Genomic DNA, 14,127 nt, shown 5'->3' with positions numbered 1-14,127 from the left:
CTCCCTTCCCTCCCTCCCTCCCTCCTTCCTTCCTTCCTTCCTTCCTTCCTTCCTTCCTTCCTTCCTCTTTCCATCATTCATTTACAAGTATTTATTGAGTGCTTGGAAAGTACCAGAATCTCAGCTTGGCTCCAGCTGCTTTTACACAGAAGTAACGACCTTTAGTGAACATAAGATCATGGGCTTTGCACTGAAAAGACCAGACTTCCTCCACTTACTGACTTGAACAAGTCGTTCTTGTTACCATTACTTCTATTTTAGAGATGAGAAGGCTAAAGCACAGAGCCAGTGGGTATGTATGAAAATACTTTGTAAAATTATGCTTTATATAGGAATGCTATTATTACCACCTCAGGAATGTTGAGGACTGTATCTATTATAGTTCTAGATAATATACTCTAATAAGGCACCTAAGCTGATTAAAAACAGCTCTAGCACAAATGACTAGACAGCTTCCATTTTTTTCTTTTTCTTTGAGACAGAGTCTCACTCTGTCACCTAGGCTGGAGTGCAATGGCGTGATCTCAGCTCACTGCAACCTTCGCCTCCCAGGTTCAAGAGATTCTCCTGCCTCAGCCTCCCGATTAGCTGGGACTACGGGCACATGCCACCACACCCGGCTAATTTTTGTATTTTTAGTAGAGACAGGGTTTTGCCATGTTGGCCAGGCTGGTCTCAAAAGGTACAAAAGTATTTTGTGAGATGTGTATGAATGGGTGTGTTTAAATATAAAACTGTTCTAACATGTCTTCTAGACCAGCCTCATCTTTTACCAGTCGCACTTGACTGCAGTATTGCCAGGACACAGGCTTCCTTTCAGACACTCACTCTGAATGAACTTAATGATGATTCATATTTGCCTGTGGACACTGGGAACTAGCACAGCAAAAACCAATCTGAAGACCTTCGTCTACTCGCATTTTTTAATAATTCGAGTGTAAATTGAGATTGGCTTATTTGGGAGGTTGTGCTTACTGTACTTTTCTCAAGTAATCTTTTTATACAATCTATTTATTCAGTTCTTACTTACTGACGTGTACATTACATCTGAGAGCCAAGGGTGATAGCAAAACTAGGAGCCTCCTCTCTGGGAGTGTTTTAATGCTCAGCACTCTGGAAGTATGTAATGAATGTGAGTTCTCTTCTGTTACCAGGGTGCCAACCAGCTGTTCAGGAGCTGCGACGGGTGTCTAACAGCTCACTGAAGAGGTCAAAGAGAGCTTTTAGAAATGCTTGCTCTGACAGTGATGCTAGTTCTCTCAGTGCCACCGCTGATCGCCTTCATACCAGCCAATCACATAGCTGAGAACTCAAGCAAACATGAAAAAGAAAAACATCAATTTGAAGAGTTTTGTACTGAAAATATCCAGGACTTCCTGATTATTTTACAGATAAGCTAAAGAAATTCAGTATATTATCTGTCTTTCTTCCTGCCAGATGACAAACAGTTGGGAGCAGGGGCCACTTGCTGAAAGGCATCTTGAGAGATAAACTCCCACTTCTTAGATTGGAAGACTAAGGCCCCAAAGCCTCCAGAACTAGCATCTTAATCCAGGCATCTTCTTAGCCACTGTGGTCTCACCCAGTTTATCAGGCAGTGGCATCAGTCTGCCCTGCCCAGCTCCAGAAGTTTTCCTTTTGTTTTTAAATTGCCCTTGAGTTCTGCACCCTCTTCTCCTCTTCCCCATGGGTATGAAAACACCAAGGATGTCAATAAGAAAATACAAGGGTCTGTAAACAGAGAAGCAAGCAGGAAACAAGGCCTGCATTCATGGGAATAAACTGAGCAATTCTAGAAAATTCGCCATTCATAATGGCAAATTTTAATCAGTGGTGCTGAGAAACTCTTCCCAAGCAAAAAAAGGCTTGTGTGTCTCTGGGGTGAGCCTCTCTCCTTGCTCCCAATCTGGTCTTAGTTCCCAGGTCTAAGGTAGCTAGGGGATCTTCACAGCATACTCCTTGAACAATATCACATTTATATAACTTTGTCCCTCCCTTGTTTGTGAGTCTGGCTATTTCTTTCCCTGTTAAAAGACAAAAAGGGTCTGCAACCCCAACCTCTTCACAGAACACCAACCCAACCAGAGCAAGAATCCCTCTTTATCGGATGGGCTTGCCACACAGCTGCGGACCCTGAGTTGCCTGGCAGATGGGAAGCAAGCCCATCTTTCCCTGTGGAGGGGAGGGCTGGAGGAGAGCCCACTGCCAGTCCACAACAGCCACACTGGAGAGAACTGCAAATCCGGGCTGGCGGTGCAAATCTGGGCTGGCTGTGCAAATCCAGGCTCATTGTCAGGCTGGCAGCACTGGCCAGGGCTAAGTTAATCAAGTGAAACAGAAGGCAAATGGATGTGACCAGCTTATTACCAAGAGGAAACAGACAAGGTAATTTTAAAGAGTTGAAAAATAAGCTTTTCTACTCTCCATAATGATAGAAATGGAAAAGGTTAGATTCTTGCTTACTTTTCAGTGCAAGTCTGTGTTTTATGTGTATGATTTTGTTGTGATTTTTTTCTTTTTGACCTCGTATGTTGCACGTGTCTGTTATGTCACTGCTACCACTTTGCTACTTTCCCTGAACATGTGAAAACAGACCTCGATTTTGAAACTCTTCCATGGCACATTTTTCTTTTATTTGAAAAGATGCGTTTGATTTAGAAAATACAAAGGCACTGTCCTACTTTCTTTGTACCTGGGCTAAATTGGACAGAGGTATCAAAATTAGCTACCTCCTCACCTGTGAAAGAGACACTGATAACAGATTGGGGGTAGGATGGGCTGGCCGTGAGGACCTGTGGTGCAGGATGGGGTTGTCCAGGCCAGGGCAGTGTGAGTCAGGGACAAGTATGTGTTCCAGCTTTTGTGCTTGTGTCACAGAGGTCAGAAATGACAAGCAGATAGGGAAGTCTGTGGCTTTGGTTTAAAATAGAGCCCAGGTAGAGTCCATACTATATTTAGAAATCAATTCATGTATAATATGTGTGTTCCATGCATGTGTGCATGTGTGTGTTCATGCAGCCATAACTCAAACATCTCTGGAAAGGCACACCAGAAGCTGGTTTCTGTTGTGGTGGGAATTTAGTAGCCATGGACCAGGGGTAAGAGGAAAACTTACATTGTAAATACTTTCTTTTTAAAATTTTAGAGTGTGTGCTTACATTTCCTGTTAAAACTAAAACATCTGATAATCATCTTAACTAAAGGATATATTCTTGGCAAGAGTAGGAAAATCTCAAAGTAGTCCCATTGAGCAATTTCTTCCTTGGCATAAGGGGAATAAAATCCTGGTTGTCACCTCAGTTTGAAGGGAGGTTAAAGTGGGTTATGTTTCCTTTATGACTTTACCACAGAGATGTTGAAGGGCCAAGCATATGTTCCCATGTGAGCAAGTGGCTGTTGAGTACCATGGGTTTGGGGGCTCCTGATAGCAGTGCTACTGCAAAGATGGTGAGAACTTTGGTGTTTGTGTTGGTTGGGCCTGGATGCCACCTTCCTGGCCCTGTCATTGGGAGACCCATATTCTTAGAAAGATCTGAGCTGAAGTGGTGGAGATTGAGAAAATGAATGAATTGGAAGGAGATTCTGAAGAAGTAGGAGTGGCTGAAGAATCTGTGAGCTCCTCTATTGACAGGGAAAAGCTCCCTTCCCTGTGGCCCCCAGTACAAATGTGAAAAGCAACCCCAGAAAAAACAAAAAACAAAAAACAAAGATCACTGACAACAGTAGAAAAAAAAATACTGTGGGTGGGAAATATTATATTATAGGAGACTAGTTAAGGAGCTCCTGCAGCACCTTGGTCAAAAAGGAGTGAGTTGAAGAAGGGGCAGTTGCAGAAATGACAGCAGTGACACCATGCTTTCCCTCCCCCGGAAGACAGGGATCAGGATGTCGCTGCAGGTCTACCTGAAGGTAACTTAGTACAAATGGATAGACAGCATCTGTATTAGTCAGTTCTTACACTGCCATAAAGATGTACTTGAGACTGGGTAATTTATAAAGAAAATAGGTTTAATTGACTCACAGATCTGCAGGATGTACAGGAGGCTTGGCTGGGAGGCTTCAAGAAACTTACAATCATGGCTGAAGGGGAAGCCGGCACGTCTTACATGGTGGGAGGAGGAGGAAGAGAGAGAACAAAAGGGGAGGTGCTACCTACTTTCAAACAACCAGATCTTGTGAGAGCTCTATCAAGGAACAGCAAGGGGGACATCCGCCCCCACCAGACCCTTCCTCCAACACTAGGAATTACAGTTCGACAGGAGATTTGGGTGGGGACACAGAGCCAAACCATATCAGCATCCAAGCCTATGTCAGATCAAGGCCTAGGGAACTCACGCAAAGGCAGTATCAAATGCATCCAACTTTGCCAGGAGGAGGGAGCTAAAGGGTCAGGCCAGGTGGGATGGAGAGTGAAGGGAGAAAGTGCAAGTAGATGCCAGAGTGGCCTGATTTTGTGGGTCACTTGCAGCTGCTGGTGAGCATGCTAGGAACACTAAAGGAGACAACAGGGAACACATGTATGGGGATGGATAGCAGTCTGGGATCACTCACTTTCAGGCCTACGGAGTAGCCCAGTGGGTGGAGGTATAGTCAAGAGAGAGAGAGTTCAGGACAAAGTTTTGGGGGAGAAAATGACGAGTTCACTTTTAAACATTTTTTTTTTAATTTTAATTTTTTATTTTTGTAGGTCCACAGTAGGCAAATATATTTATGGCATATATGAGATATTTTGATACAGGCATGCAATGCATAATAATCACATCCATGTAAATGGGGTTTCCATTACCTCAAGCATTTCGCATTTCTTTGTGTTACAAACATTCCAACTATACTCTTTCAACTACTTAAAGATGTACAATAAATTATTGTCGACTGTAGTCACCCTGTTACACTATGAAATACTAGATCTTATTCATTCTCTCTAACTTTACTTTTGTACCCATTAACCCTCCCCACTTTCCCCTGCCTCCGACTACCCTTCCCAGCCTCTGGTAACCATCCTTCTTCTATCTCCATGAGTTAATTGTTTTAATTTTTATCTCCCACAAATGAGTGAGAACATGTGAAGTTTGTCTTTCTGTGCCTGGCTTATTTCACTTAACGTAATGATCTCCAGTTCTATCTATATTGTTGCAAATGACAGGAAATCTTTTTTCTTTTTTGTGGCTGAATAGTTCTCCACCATGCATATGTACCACATTTTCTTTATCCATTCATCTGTTGATGGAGACTTACGTTGCTTTCAGATCTTGGCTATTGTGAATAGTGCTGCAATAAACATGGGAGTGCAGACATTTCTCTGACATACTGATTCCCTTTCTTTTGGGCATATACCTAGCAGTGGGATTGCTGGATCTTACGGTAATTCTGTTTAGTCTTTTGAGGAGCCTCCAAACTCTTCTCCGTAGTGGTTGTACTAATATACATTTCTACCAAAAGTGTACAAGCGTTCCTTTTTCTCCATATCCTCTCCAGCATTCATTATTGCTTATCTTTTGGATAGAAGCCATTTTAGCTGGGTGAGTGATAGATATCTCATTGCTGTTTTGATTTGCATTTCTGTTGATCAGTGATGTTGAGCACCTTTTCACATACCTGTTGATTGTATATCTTCTTTTTTCGTTTGTTTTTTCTGAGATAGAGACTCACTCTGTCATCCAGGCTGGAGTGCAGTGGTGTCATCTCGGCTCACTGCAACCTCCGCCTCCTGGGTTCAAGCGATTCTCCTGCCTCAGCCTCCCCAGTAGCTGGGATTACAGGCATGCACCACCACGCCCGGCTAATTTTTATTTATTTATTTTTTTTTTCAGTAGAGATGAGGTTTCACCATGTTGGTCAGGCTGGTCTCAAACTCCTGACCTCATGATCCACCTGCCTCGGCCTCCCAAAGTGCTGGGATTACAGGCATGAGCCACTGCACCCAGCCTGGATTCTGTATTCCTTTCCATGGTCTATGTATCTGTTGTGCCATTACCATGCTGTTTTGATAACTATAGCTCTGTAGTACAATCTGAAGTCGGGTAATGTGATTCCACCAATTTTATTCTTTTTGCTCAGGATAGCTTTGGCTACTCTGGTTCTTTTGTGGTTTCATGTAAATTTTAGGATTTTTTTTCTATTTTGGAGAAGAATGTCATTGGTATTTTAATAGAGATTACATTGAATCTGTAGATTGCTTTGGGTGATATGCACATTTTTAACAATATTGACTCTTCCAATCCAAGAACATGAAATATCTTTCCATTTTTTTGTGTGTCCTCAATTTCTTGCATCATTATTTGATAGTTTTCCTTGTATAGAGCTTTTTCTTTTTTTCTTTTTTTTTTTTTTTTTTTTTTGAGACAAGGTGGTCTCTCTCTGTTGCCCAGGCTGAAGTATGGAGTGCAGTGGTATTATCAGAACTCACTGCAACCTGAAACTACTTTGCTCAAGCGATCCTTCCACCTCGGCCTCCTGAGTATCTGGGACTACAGGTGTGCACCACCACACCCAGCTAACTTTTTTTACTTTTAGTAGAGATGAGATCTTGCTATGTTATTCAGGCTGGTCTTGAACTCCTGGGCTCAAGTGATCCTACCACCTTGGCCTCTCAAATTGCTGGGATTATAGGGATGAGCCACCATGCCCATTTCACTTCTTTGGTTAAGTTCATTCCTAGGTATTTTATTTTATTTGTAGCTGGTATAAATGGGATTACTTTCTTAATTTCTTTTTTCAGATTGTTAAATATTGACATATAGAAATGCTACTGATTTTTGTATGTTGATTTTGTATCCTGCAACCTCACTGAATTTAATTTGTTCATCAGTTCTTTTTTCTTTTTTTCTTTTCTTTTTCTTTCTTTTTTTTTTTTTTTGAGACAGAATCTCGCTCTGTTGTCTAGGCTAGAGTGCAGTAGCGTGATCTCGGCTCACTGCAGCCTCCACCTCCCAGGTTCAAGCAATTCTCCTGCCTCAGCCTCCCAAGTAGGTGGGATTACAGGCACACACCACCACAGCCAGCTAATTTTTGTATTTTTAGTAGAGACAGGGTTTCACCATGTTGGCCAGGTTGGTCTCAAACCCCTGACCTTAGGTGATCCACCTGCCTTGGCCTCCCAAAGTGCTGGGATTACAGATGGGAGCCATTATATCCAGCTGTTCATCAGTTCTAATAGTTTTTTGGTAGAGCCTTCAGGTTTTTCCAAATATAAGATTCTATCATCTGCAAACAAGGATAATTTAACTCTTCCTTTCCAATTTGAATCCCCTTTATTTCTGTGTCTTATCTGATTTTTCTAGCTAGGACTTCCAGTACTATGTAGAACAACAGTGGTGAAAGTGGGCATCCTTGTCTTGCTGCAGATCTTAGAGTAAAGGCTTTCAGTTTTTCCTCCTTCCCTATGACACTAGCTGTGGGCCTGTCATATATGGCTTTTATTATCTTGAGATATGTTACTTCTGTACCCAGTTTTTTTAGGGTTTTATCATGAAGGGATGTTGAATTTTGTCAAATGCCTTTCTGCATCAATTGAAAGGATCATATAGTTTTTGTTTTTATTCTGTTGATATGATGTATCACATTGATTGATTTGCATGTTTTGAACCATCCTTGCATCTCTGGGATAAATCCCACTTGATCATGATGAATAAAGTTTTAATGTGTTGTTGCATTTGGTTTGTGAGTATTTTTTTTTTTTTTTTGAGGATTTCTGCATCAAGATTCATCAGGGATATTGGCCTGTGGTTTTCTTTATTTGATATATCTTTGTTTAGTTTTGGTATCAGGGGAATACTGGCCTTGTAGAATGAGTTCAGAGATATTGCCTCCCCTATTTTGCAGAATAGTTTGAGTAGGACTGGTATTATTTCTTCTTTAAATGTTTGGTAAAATTCAGGAGTGAAGCCATAAGGTCCTAGGCTTTTCTTTACTGGGAGACTTTTTATTATGGCTTTGATCTCAACACTTGTTATTGGTCTGTTCAGCTGCTGGATTTCTTCATGGTTCAGTCTTAGCAGGTTGTATGCATCTAGGAATTTATCCATTTCTTCTAGGTTTTCCAATTTATTGGCAGGGAGTTTCTCATAGTAACCTCTAATGATCCTTTGAATTCCTGCAACATTAGTTGTAATATCTCTTTTTTTTATCGCTGCTCTTTTCTGGTTTCCATTTACATAAAGTATCTTTTTCCATCTCTTCATTTTCAGTCTGTGCAACTTTATATATGAAGTGTGTTTCTTGTAAGCAACAGATCATTCGGTCTTATTTTTTAAGATCTATTAATATGGAGCCACTCTGTATCTTTTGACTGGAGAATTTAGTCCATTTACATTCCATGTTGAAAATGAATTTCTGCCATTTTGCTGTTTGCTTTCTGGTTGTTTCATGTCTTCTCTTCCTTCTTTCCTTTCTTTCTGTCTTTCTCTTAGTAAACGTGATTTTCTTTGGTGGTATGTTTTAATTTTCTGCTTGTTTCGTGTGTGTTTTTTTATTTGAGGTTACCACGAGGCCTGCAAATATAACTAGTCTTATAACTGATTATTTTAAACTGATAATAGTGATTGCATAAACAAACTAATAAGCAAAGAGAAAACTAATAAAAACTCTACACTTGGCCGGGCGCGGTGGCTCAAGCCTGTAATCCCAGCACTTTGGGAGGCCGAGACGGCCCGGATCACGAGGTCAGGAGATCAAGACCCATGCCTGGCTAACACTGGTGAACCCCCGTCCTCTACTAAAAAATACAAAAACCTAGCCGGGGCGAGGTGGCGGGCGGCCTGTAGTCACGCATGTAATACCTCGGGAGGCTGAGGCAGGAGAAATGGCGTAAACCCGAGAGCCGGGAGCTTGCAGTGAGCCTGAGGTCCGGCCACTGCACTCCAGCCGCGAGCGACAGAGCGAGACTCCGTCCTCAAAAAAAAAAAAAAAAAAAAAAAAAAACTCTACACTTGAACTCCATCCCCTACTTTTTAACTTTTTTGTTATTTCTATTTATGCTTATTGTAGCTAGTCTTCGAAAGTTGTTGTGGTTATTTTTGATAGGCTCATCTTTAGTCTTTCTACTCCAAGATACGACCTAAGTTTACATACTGGGCAATTAACAGTGTTATAATGTTCTGTTGTTTTCTGTGCCTTCTTACTGTTACCAGTGAGTTTTGAAACCTTCAGATGATTTCCTATTGGGCTCCATTAATGTCCCCCATTTCCTTTTCAGACTGAAAAACTCCCTTTAGCATTTCTTGTAAGAAGGTCTGGCATTCGCGACATGAATCCCTTGGCTTTTTTTTTTTTTTTTTTTTTTTCTTTTGTCGGGGTATGGTGGGGGAGTCTTTATTTCGCTCTTCATGTTTAGGGTATATTTTTGTTGGACCTTAGCGCATTTTAAGGATAAAAGGTTTTTTTCTTTTTCTTTTTTTTTTTTTTTTGAAGATGGAGTCTTGTCTGCGCCCAGGCTGGAGTGGCAGTGGCCGGATCTGCAGCTTCACTGCGAAGGCTCCGCCTCCCGGGTTTACGCCATTCTCCAGAACCGCCTCAGCCTCCCCTAGTAGCTGGGACTACAGGCAGCCAGCCACCCTCGCCCGGCTACTTTTTTTGTATTTTTTAGTAGATGACGGGTTTCACCGTGTTAGCCAAGGAATGGTCTTTGATCTCGCTGACCTCCGTGGATCCCCCGTCTCCAGGGCCTCTCCCAAAGTGCTGGGATTACAGGCTTGAGCCACCGCGCCCGGCCTAGTATAAAAGGTTTTTTTCTTTAGCACTTTAAATATGTCACAACACTCCCTGTTGGCCTGTAAGGTTTCCACTGAGAAGTCTGCTGCCAGATGTCTTGGAGCTCCACTGTGTGTTATTTGTTTCTTTCTCTTACTGCTTTTAGGGTCCTTTCTTCATCCTTGACCTTTGGAAGTCTGATTATTAAATGTCATGAGGTAGTCTTATTTGGATTAAACTGCTTGGTGTTCTATAACTTTCTTGTACTTGAATATTGATATCTTCTCTGGGTTTGGGAAGTTCTTTGTTATTATTCCTTTGAATAAACTTTCTATTCTGATCTCTCTCTTTACCTCCTCTTTAAGGCCTATAACCCTTATTTGAACTTTCTGAATTACAGATGCTTGGCATCCAACTGGTCCACGTTAAATCCAGAAAGCATCTAGGTAATGCAAGAGATGTGATGGAACCTAAGAGAAAAGAGTCTCAAGAAAGAAAATGTGACAAAAATGTCAATTGCTTCAGTGAAATCAAATAAGTGTCCACTTGCTTTGACAATATGGAAGTAACTGGTGCTCCCAGTGAAAACATTTTTGGTAGAATGCTGTCTTAGCCCATTTTGTGCTGCTAGAGCAGAATATCTGAGATTGGATAATTTATAAAGAACAAAAATTTATTTGTTATAGTTCTGGAGGCTGGGGAGTCCAAGGTTGAAGGGCCTATATCTGAAGAGGGCCTTCTTTCTCCACTATCCCATCATGGAAGGCAGAAGGGCAGGAAAGCATGAGAGAGAGATGGGAAGAGGGCTGAACTTACCCTTTTATTAGAAATCATTTCCACAATAATGGCATTAATCCATTCATGAGGACAGAGCTTTCATGACCTAATCACCTCTTAAAAGTTCCACCTCTCAACACTGTTGCATTGGGGATTAAGTTTACGACACATGAACTTTGAAGAACACATTCAACCCATAGCAATTTGTGTCTGCAGAAACCAGATTACAATAATTGAAGAAGAAAAGGAGAGGTCAGGGGACTGCTTCAGTGGGAAATGAACTTGATGTAATAATTACTTCCAAATAGAGTGACCAACTGTCCCCATTTGCACAGAACTGAGGGGTTTTCTAGGATACTGGATTTGTGTGCAAAAACTACAAATCAGGAAAAGTTGATCATGTTACCTCCAAGTACACTATCAGGCAGACTGCTTTAGAGTTCACAAAAGAGGATGAGAGAAAATTAAAATGCTGAAATCACAAGGTTTATTTATTTATTCATTTTTTCTTTTCTTTTTTGAGACAGAGTCTCGCTCTCTCACCCAACTGGAGTGCAGTGGTATCATAATGGCTCATTGCAGCCTCATCCTCCTGGGCTTAAGCAATCCTCCAACCTCAAACTCCCTAGTAGCTGGGACTACAGGCACACACTAGCATGCTCTGCTAATTTTTTATTTTTATTTTTATTTTAGAGACAAGGTCTCACTATGTTGCCCAGGCTAGTCTTGAACTCCTGGGCTCAAGCAGTCCTCCCACCTCAGCCTTCCAAAGTGCTACGATTACAAGTGTGAGCCACCATGTCCAGCCTATTGCGTAAATTTTAAACACAAAGCAAGAAGCAAGTGGAAACTGAGATAAGTTATCACACTAAGGATAGGATCCAAGTTGGATGTAAGAGTCATACAAACAAAATCCTGTGCCACACAATGTTCATATCCTATCTCTGTCACATACAAAGACACATCAGAATTCCCTACTGATGGCATGGTCTGATGCAGGGACCAGAGTCCAGGGTGAGCAAGGAGACTCAGCAAATTGAACATGCCTGAAGCCAACACATGCTTCCTCTTTCAAAGAAATGGAGGACAAGCAGCCTGTGCACAACTGAAACTCACCAACAAAGTGCTGAGGAGCTGTAGATTTATCTGCATATCTTGGACAGAATTCACACGGGGCAAGAATAGTTGTCACGATTCAGCAGCTGATTTAAATAGGACATAGCTGTCATTCAGGAGGATATATGATCTGTGATTTTACTAATATTTTAGGTTTACTTGGTGGTTCTATCCTTTCCTGTCTACAAGTAGCACACTTGGTATTTCCATTCTTTTAATCTATGCTTATCAAACATATGTTCTGTATATGCTATTTATGTTTAATGTAAAAGATTTCTAACTTATTACATTTGCTATCATTCCTCAACATGTTTTATGAGTGTCACTTATTGTTCTACTTTTTTGTTTCTCTTGTTATTTACAGAAGATTGAATATTCTCAAATACTATAGAAAAATCATATTATAGAAGTAACGATAGCATGAATAGACTTTTTGTACTCAACACTTGGCTGTAATGGAAAAGAGGAAAAAAAGGCTATTTGCTATAGGAATTTACAGAATCAGGGGAAGTTTAAAAAAAAAAAAAGGTTGAAGATATAGAACAGCCAGAGACAGAAGTTAATTGATGAAGCATGACTATTGAGAGAGAATAAAAGGTGGAGGAGAATTGGTAGGAGATGGTATTCTCTTACAGGAGAAGAGGGAAGAATAATGGGTGGCAATGCAAACATGTATCCAGTGGTGGGTGGGATTCACCAGGTGTGTTTCAGTTTACTTTGTGAAATAACTTGGCTTTTAAATAGTACTTCCAGGCACTGGTTGATTGATTTACAAATGTTTACTTTTTATTAAGTGTGGTGTGGTGGCCTTATAATGTATTGACTTGGCTAAGCTGAACTACGTTTTCCACAGTTTTGTTTCTTGCATGTTTCTGGTTATGGTGGGCCACAAGGGAGATTCTTGTGACATTCAGAAAGCAGATGGGAAGCTGCAGTCCCTTTGTAGCTCACACACATTGTTGCTGATCTGCTGACTCACCTCATCAGCATGAAGCAGCAGCTGGGCCTGCTCTACCTTCCACTGGGTTTTCCCTCAGCTTCCCTGACTCCTGGGCAGTGTGTGTGTGTGTGTTTAGTCCCATGAGGATGGGTTCCCACTATCAACACCAGAAGGGATATGAACTGACATGAGTTTCAATTTGTCCTGCTGGATTCTAGTTCATGCTGTGGGTTCCAGGCTCTCCTTGACCTTCCTCACTTTATATCCATTGTCCCTTTCTAACTCCCTGCCCTCTGGACTTCAAGCTCCAGTATCAGATGAAAGGACTACAGTCTTAGAGACTCTTTAACCAGTTCCAACATTTGTGGAAGGCTGTATTTCTATAAAATAATACCCTCAGATTATGCCTGAGTTTATGTTAATGATACCACTCAGGATAGGGGCTGGACATGCCAGAAAAGCCATCCATGTGACTAGAGGGTTGGGGCTTTGAGCAATGTGGATATCAGCCTGACTTCTGACCTCTGACCCCAGGGAGGAGCAGGGGGCTGGAGACTGAATTCGATCACACTGCCAATGATTCAACCAATCATGCCTACGAAATAAAACCCAAATAAAAACTCTGGACATGGAAGCTAAGGGAAACTTCCAGGTTGATAATCATACATCAGTGTGCCAGGAGGATGACAGGTCCTGAGCATAAAGAAGCTTTGAATTTGGGACCCTCCCAGACTTTGCTCTCTGCACCTTTTCATTTGGATGCCCCTGATTCGTGTCTTTTATAATGAAACTCTAAGCCTTAGTATAGTGCGTTCCTGCATTCTGTGAGTCGTTCTGGTGCGTTATTAAACCTGAGGAGTTAGTGGGAATCCCTGCATTTGTAGTCAGTTGGTCAGAAGCACAGGTGGCTCAGGAAACCTGGAACATATAATAGCTGGTATCTGGGGCAAGAAGCATCCTGTGAGTGGCTGTCCCCTTAGCCTGTGAAATTTGACTTTACTCCAGGTCAGGATTGTACTGCAAAGAGAAAATAATATATGGATCCCCATGTAGGCATCACCTAGCTTCAATAATAATCAGCTCATGGCCAAACTTGTTTCATCTATAACCCCTCCCATCTCCTTTCATCATTATCCCTCACCCCTCTTACCTGCATCACTGGATTACTTTGAAGTAAATCACTGACAAATCATTTTGTCGGCAAATCACTGATATTTGTTCATATATATTAAAGCAGATATCTCTAAAAAGACCGTTCCCCTCCCACCCTTTTTGTTTGTTTGTTTTATTTATTTATTTATTTATTTTGAGACAGTCTCACCCTGTTACCCAGGCTGGAGTGCAATGACGCTATCTTGGCTCACTGCAACCTCCACCTCCCAGGTTCAAATGGTTCTCCTGCCTCAGCCTCCTGAGTAGCTGGGATCACAGGTGTGCATCACCACGCCCAGCTAATTTTTTGTATCTTTAGTAGATATGGGGTTTCATCATGTTGGCCAGGCAGGTCTTGAACTCCTGACCTCGTGATCTGCCTGCCTTGGCGTCCCAAAGTGCTGGGATTACAGGCATGAGCCATCGTGCCCAGCCTCCCCACCTTTTTTTTTTTT

Source organism: Rhinopithecus bieti, unplaced genomic scaffold (assembly GCF_001698545.2).
Source record: "Rhinopithecus bieti isolate Rb0 unplaced genomic scaffold, ASM169854v2 scaffold_11839, whole genome shotgun sequence".
In the NCBI taxonomy this organism is placed as follows: domain Eukaryota; kingdom Metazoa; phylum Chordata; class Mammalia; order Primates; family Cercopithecidae; genus Rhinopithecus; species Rhinopithecus bieti.
This window is presented reverse-complemented; position numbering follows the sequence as displayed.